Raw genomic sequence first — 7,625 nt, 5'->3', positions numbered from 1 at the left:
CGATAGATGCATGTTGGTTAATTAGCAAATGTTGCGATATATTGAAGCATGCTGATATGGTATATATATGCATGCCTGTTTCATATTCTTGATTTATATATCTGTTGGTTCAAATGCTTATAGTGGATAATGCCTATGCTAGAGGATAGCGGTAATTTGCATATACCCTTGGTATAGGGACCCAAAGGTGAAAACATTTTCTAAAACCGGGAGTCGAGGATCCCGAGTAGATTTTATATATATATATATATATATTTATATATATATGGTTATAGTTTTCAAAACTATTAATCGAATAAGGTTTATTCGATAACTTTATTTTATTAATGAATATTATCTTGAATATTCATTCGAGGACTTATGACTCCTTTATATTATTTATTGAATATTACTTGGATATTCATTTGAGGATGTATGACTCCTTTATTTTATTTAATGAATATTATTTATAATATTCATTCGAGGTATTATGACTCCGCTTATTACTGAAATATATTCTTTATTTCATTAGAGAATAAAGTGTTAATAATCAAACTTATTTTCGATTATTCAAATAAAGATAATACTTTCATAAAAGTACATCTTTGGTTATTTAGTGTTTATTTCAAGTATAAGTTTTAATACTTCTACTTCAATTATTTTTATAAAGATTATTCTTTATGGGAATATTATTTAAATAATAATATTCAGATATTTTCTAATATATGGGGACTGATTTACTTCATTAAATCAGCTTTACTCCAAACACTCTTTAAAGTGTTTTCGAGTCTTCAAAATGATTTTTAAAGTCAGAGCGGATCCCAAAACTCATTTTTATATTTAAGATCTTCCTTTTTAAGGGGATTTAAATACTCGCTCAAAACCTGGGGAATCCGGCTCTGTGGTGTATTTTATATTCGCAACGAGGTTGCAGTTTTGGTAAATGAATTGATTACTTGCCCAATGTTCGGAAAGTAAGCCCATCTGATTGAGTCGGCATAAGCGACAGGCCGGGGTACGGTCTATGAAAGTGTAAGTGGCTGGGTGGCAGTCCATCAACGCGTGAGGGGTCGGGTAACGGTCTAGCGCGAGGTCCTAATGCGGCCAGGGTGATGACCGGTGAGGAATTCATCCATCTACAGTAGAAAAGGTTACTTATTGGTATCTTTGCCTGATCAGCAAGATATCTGGTTTATGCCAAAATTCTTTTCCTTTCCAAAATTCATTGGATATTATAACTCTGTTCATACTTTACATGACAGAGGTTTTCAGGAAATGTATGGGAGATATATATGAATATATTTATATATCGGGACTTAATGAAGTATCTCGTAACTTCATTATTTATAATGATATTCAAAGATTGAATCTATTCAAATCTTGTCTTGTAGTCTCATCTATTTGATGAACTTTTGAACTGATTACAACTTGAACGGGGGTAGTTCAAGTAGTATTTGGGAAAGATATAAGTATTTTGGGTTATCTTGTAACTTCATTTTTTTTTAAACTTATATCTAGTAAATGATTATCTTATACATGATAAAGATTTTCAGAAAAACGTTGAGACAAGGTTAGATATATGAGATCACCTTGCAACGGTATTTTTATACAGTTATACACTGGAACTCTGTGTGTATTATGCATGGAAGAGGACTTCCAATATTTTGAAAAGTATATATGTATATATACTGAATATTTTGCGACTTCATCGCATTAAGATATCAAACTTGGTTCATTTCTTTTGACCAAGACTTTCATGAGTGCTATGAGAAGGCTCATATATTGTTAATCATTATACATATTATTTTGGTGGGCTTGCTGCTCACCCTTGCTTTATTTCTTCATCACACAACAACAGTTAGGAAAGATGGCCAGACTCCAGCAGACCCAGCGCAAGCACGTGGGAAGCGTACAGCGTCTTCCCGTTGATGTTGTAGCTGCTATAGTTGCAGAGGTAAATCTATTGTAGATCAGACCATCTACTTTTGAGAATCAATTATGTATAATTATAACTTGTGGCAGATAATGGCAATTAACTGTAAATTTATCAAGTAATCATTTTGGGTTGTAATAACTTTTAAATGGTGGATTCAAAGACTTGTACTTATTTCAATTTCATCTCTGAGACTATAACGGGTTGTGGTGTGTGTTAGTATGGGGTCACAGCATGAGGTTATTTATTATTAATTAAGTGAAGTGATATTGTGGAAAGAAAGACCGTGACAACCCGGATCCCCGACCCCGGATCTGGGGGTGTTACAAATGGTTTATAATTGTGGAATAAAATGACTTGTGTTATTTTTGGTATTCATCTCTGAGACTATAACTTGTGGTGTGTGTGTATATTGTGGGGTCACAGTACGCAGTAGTTGGTTGACTGTTAAGATTAAGTATTGATAAGGGAAATGGAACTCGTGACAACCTGGATCCCCCGGATTTGGGGGTGTTACATCCCGTATTTGTCTCCTCATTAAAAACATGATACTTCAATTCCTCTTCATCAGTGCTATTTTAGCTATTCTCTCCTCTTCACTACCAGCATACTCACTGAAGTCAGATACATCACCTAAGTCTTGTTCATCTTCATTCAAGAAGCCTGTCATTGTCGAGATATCAAATGCACACATACCATAATACATATCTTTTTCATCAGCACACTTGTCTTTTTTGAACTCACCATTTTTAAATGATGTTACACCTTCATCAGTTGAGTCCATGTTTGAATTATCACCATGAAAGTTGTTGCCATCACTATGATGATCACTATGATCATCAACTAATTCATTTCCAAAGTTAGGCTCTACAATATCTTCATGATCACTGAAGTCTTTATGTATACCCTCAAGTTCAAATAATTGGTCCAATTCTTCTTTCTCATATGCAATATGTCTAAGATCATTTACATAAACTAGGTCATCCAAATGCACCTGTGATGGTATGTATGCTTCACTAACAACATATACATGTATGATTCTACTGCAATCCAGAGCATCACACATTTGCAAGACATGAGCATCACTTGATAAAGGCTTCAAATTGCTCTCTAAATCACCATTTGGAACCTTGTAAAACACCTCACAAATAAATGTTGATTCACCACATTCAGTTAACATATTACCTATCTCTAAAAAGCTCATCTCATCCACATCACAGTTGTCTACATATCTTATTTGTCCACCAATATAATTTCTAGGATTTAGTTCAAATTGACCACCAATATGCATTTTTAAGAAAAAATTATCAAGAGAATATGCATAAATATGAAAAGGTGGCAGAAACACATAGTAAGCAAACGTATTCACCGTGTTCTTCAAACCTTAATCCTCTTACAAACATAAAAATCACACTTTTCTATAACACCTATGCAAACATGATGGTTACAGTCATATGAGACAATATTGCAGATAATATCACATTATACAAGTAAAAATTAAAATTGTATCACTTCAAACTCACTACTGCAATTGATAAGTGGCATTTTATACCACTTAGAACGTCTTATAATAGCTTAAATTGGTATCTTGAAATCAAGTATTTTGTGTATTTGATGCGTTTTTCTAGTGTTTGTGCATTTCAGGGTATTAGTTGCATTTCGGGGGATAATTCATCAAAAATAAGCCTTGGCATGTGTTTAGCATTGCAAGAGGGAAGAGAGGAGCAGATTACAGCGAAGAAACGGAGCAAAATCAGACCATTTCCAGTAGGGGTCTGAGCGGCCGCTCAGCATAGTAGGGGTCTGAGCGCCCGCTCAGCTATGCTGAGCGGCCGCGCAGGAAGCTGAGCGCCCGCTCAGCTATGCTGAGCGGCCGCGCAGGGACGGAAAATCAGATTTATTATTTTAGACTTATATTTCTGTTTGGCTTCCAACTTCTGAGTAATCTGAGTTTTATAGGACTCCTATATAAGTAGATTTCAGAGACGTTCACGTGTGTTGGATCGTTGTATTAATCAAGGAGCGAAGGAGATAAGGAAGAAGACCGTTTTAGCACATCGCAACGAAGAGGAAGCATATTTTCTTGTGATTCTTTATTTCGTTGTAACGTTGGATGCTAGTTTTCTTACTTTGAACCTATTACTCTTGTGACGTACTCTGGTTTAATATAATTAGTTTAGTTATTATTCTTTTGTGTTTATTTATCATGTTTTCATATGAACCCATGATGACGATAAGTGCTAACATGGGCTAATCGTGATCATGGGGTCGTAACAGATTTACTATGGAATTCTTTAGTTAGTTGTTTAATACCTTAGTGTGTGATGATTGTTTGATATCTAGTATTGGTTGTGCGTATTCGTTTTATGTGCATCGCGAACATATAAGATAGGGTGTTAATCTCTTGTGAAGCGACGGTGGATCTCGAGATTTAGAACTTGCCATGCTAGCATAGGTTCATGTACGAGTCTGCATGATTAGTGGGTAACTCTAACCATTTTATTCGCCCTGTGTAATCAAAAGGAATAACTTGTTCTTAAATCGTTATGTTGTCAATTTCTGTAGACATATAGGGACTCAACATAATTGATGCCTATTCAACTTCTATCTTAATTGTGGATGATTGGTAGAATGGTATTAGTACAATGAAAGTTGGCTTTTATCAGTTTCGTGTTATTTGATTAATATAATCACTATTGCATGTTAAGGGTAATAACAATGACTATTGAAGGAAGTAGTAATGAAGTTGTGATCTCATGAGTGTTTTAATATTGTTAATTCTAAGTGATAATTAAGTGATTAATTTTAGTAATTAATTATAGTAAATAATTAGTTAATCAAATCTAAGTGTTATTGTCTTAGCATTGAGAAGTAATCATACATTGGTGAGTGAGTTTAATTGAACATAGTTAGTCTGAGTCTCTGTGGGAACGAACTAGAAAGTATTCTATATTACTTGTGAACGCGTATACTTGCGTGTATTATTAGCGCGTGATTTCGCCCTAACAAGTTTTTGGCACCGCTGCCGGGGACTCGGCGTATTTGTTTAGTTTATGTACTTACCATCATTGGTCATTAGGACTCAGTGATTAAGACGTGTTACTTATTGTTTTTGGTTGTGTTTCAGGTACTTTAGCGAGCGTTTATGCAAACTCGTTCTCGTACTCGCAAGAGGACTTTAGATACAGCTGAGGAGACAGACGAAGTTCTTGATATTCCGGAGAAGATAGATTTTGAAGATTCGGATTCAGGAAGTGAGCAGAAGGAGCCAGTAATCATGGGTGATCGTATTATTCCGGCAGATCTAGCTCTTATGGACTTTTTTTGGCCTAAAATTGATGACATTCAGTCAAGCATTCTTCATCCGGCTATCCAAGCTAACACCTTTGAAATCAAGCCGGGCACTATTCAGATGGTGCAGAACTCTATTTCTTTCCGAGGAGTTGCGACTGAAGACCCCAACATGCACATAAGGAATTTTGTCGAGATCTGCAATACTTTTAAATATAATGGTGTGACTGATGAGGCTATCAAGCTGAGGCTTTTCCCATTCTCTCTGAGGGATAAAGCTAAGGACTGGTTACATTCTGAACCAACTGGGTCCATCACCACTTGGCAAGATCTTGCGCAAAAGTTTCTGGTGAAGTTTTATCCAATGGCCAAGACTGCTGCTATGAGGAATGCTCTTACTCAGTTTGCGCAGCAACCTACAGAATCTATGTGCGAAGCTTGGGAGCGCTACAAGGAAATGTTGAGAAAGTGTCCACATCATGGAATGCCCGATTGGATGGTGATCACTGGTTTCTACAATGGTTTAGGGACCCAATCTCAGCCCATGCTCGATGCAGCAGCTGGAGGCGCCTTGTGGGCCAAAAGCTATACTGAGGCTTATAATCTTATTGAGACTATGGCTGCAAATGAGCATCAAAACCCAACTTAAAGGATGATGCCTGGGAAGGTAGCGGGTATTCTGGAAGTCGATGCAGCCACCGCTATTGTAGCGCAGCTCCACGCGCTGTCTATGAAGGTCGATTCTCTAGCTACCTATGGAGTCAATCAAATAGCTATGATCTGTGAGCTTTGTGCAGGTTCTCATGCTACAGATCATTGTTCTCTTGTTAACGAATCTGTTCAGTATGTGAATAATTATCAGTGACAACAGCAGCCTGTGCCAGCTACTTATCATCCTAACAACATAAATCATCCAAATTTCAGCTGGGGTAATAATCAGAATGCTATTCAGCCACCATATCAGCAAGGTGTGAGTAAACAGTTCAATCCACCTGGATTCCAGCAACCACAACAGTATGCTCAAAGGCAATCATATCCTCAATAGGGAGGTGCAGCTACACCCACTAGTGCTGATTTTGAGGAACTTAAGCTGTTGTGCAAGAGTCAGGCGGTGTCGATCAAGACCTTGGAAAATCAAATCGGTCAAATAGCCAATGCAGTGCTCAATCGTCAACCTGGCACACTTCCCAGTGACACGGAAGTGCCAGGAAGGAAGGAAGCTAAAGAGCAAGTCAAGGCTATTACCTTAAGGTCTGGGAAAGTTGCTAATGCTGAAAAGGCAAAAGAAGGAGAAGCTGAAGTTGGAGATGAAGAAGCTAAGCAAAAGGAGAAAGTGGCGGAACCAAGGAAGACTATTGTTGAACACACTCTGCCTGAGGGTAATACAGGGGAGAAACAGCTCTATCCTCCTCCACCTTTCCCTAAGAGATTGCAATAACAAAAACTGGATAAGCAGTTCGGTAAGTTTCTGGAGATGTTCAAGAAACTTCACATCAATATACCTTTCGCTGAGGCTCTGGAGCAAATGCCTAGTTATGCGAAGTTTATGAAGAGTATTCTTTCAAGGAAGGTGAAACTGGATGACCTTGAGACCGTTGCTCTAACGGAAGAATGCAGTGCTGTGCTGCAACAAAAGTTACCTCCAAAGCTTAAAGATCCAGGTAACTTCACCATTCCTTGCACCATTGGCAAGTTGTCTTTTGACAAGTGCCTTTGTGATTTGGGAGCAAACATCAATCTGATGCCGTTGTCGATCTTTAAAAAGTTGGATTTGCCTAATCCAAATCCCACCTACATGTCTCTACAATTGGTTGATCGTTCTATTACTTACCCAAGAGGCATAGTGGAGGATGTGCTAGTCAAGGTGGATAAGCTCTTCTTTCCTGCAGACTTTGTTATTCTGGATTTTGAGGAAGATAAGAAGATTCCCATAATCTTGGGAAGACCTTTCTTGGCTACTGGCCGTACCTTGATAGATGTGCAGAAAGGTGAACTTACTATGCGAGTACAGGATCAGGATGTGACATTCAATGTATTCAAAGCAATGAAATTCCCTACAGAAGATGAAGAGTGCTTAAAAGTGGATTTGATTGATTCTGCGGTTACTTCAGAACTCGATCATATGCTAATGTCTGATGCATTGAGAAGGCCTTAGTAGGGGATTTTGATAGTGATGATGAGGATGGCAATGAGCAATTACCATATCTTAATGCTTCTCCCTGGAGGCGAAAGCTGGACATGCCGTTTGAATCTCTTGGTACTTCTGACCTCAAAAATGTTGAAGGAAAGCTCAAACTATCAATTGAGGAAGCACCCACCTTGGAGCTTAAGCCATTGCCTGAACACTTGAGGTATGCTTTTTTAGGTGATGCATCTACATTACCTGTTATTATTGCATCTGACCTTTCAGGTAGTGAGGAGG

At 37.7% G+C, this 7,625-nt stretch overlaps 1 non-coding gene across 1 annotated transcript; it reads right to left on the bottom strand.

Annotated features, from left to right (window-relative positions):
• Nucleotides 1-5,582: 5,582 nt before the first annotated feature.
• On the bottom strand, nucleotides 5,583-5,689 carry LOC141676392 (small nucleolar RNA R71). Its single transcript, XR_012556985.1, has one exon. It is a non-coding gene; the product is annotated as a small nucleolar RNA R71 (small nucleolar RNA).
• Nucleotides 5,690-7,625: the final 1,936 nt, after the last annotated feature.

This window comes from Apium graveolens, chromosome 7 (genome assembly GCF_009905375.1).
Source record: "Apium graveolens cultivar Ventura chromosome 7, ASM990537v1, whole genome shotgun sequence".
NCBI lineage: Eukaryota > Viridiplantae > Streptophyta > Magnoliopsida > Apiales > Apiaceae > Apium > Apium graveolens.
This window is presented reverse-complemented; position numbering and strand designations above follow the sequence as displayed.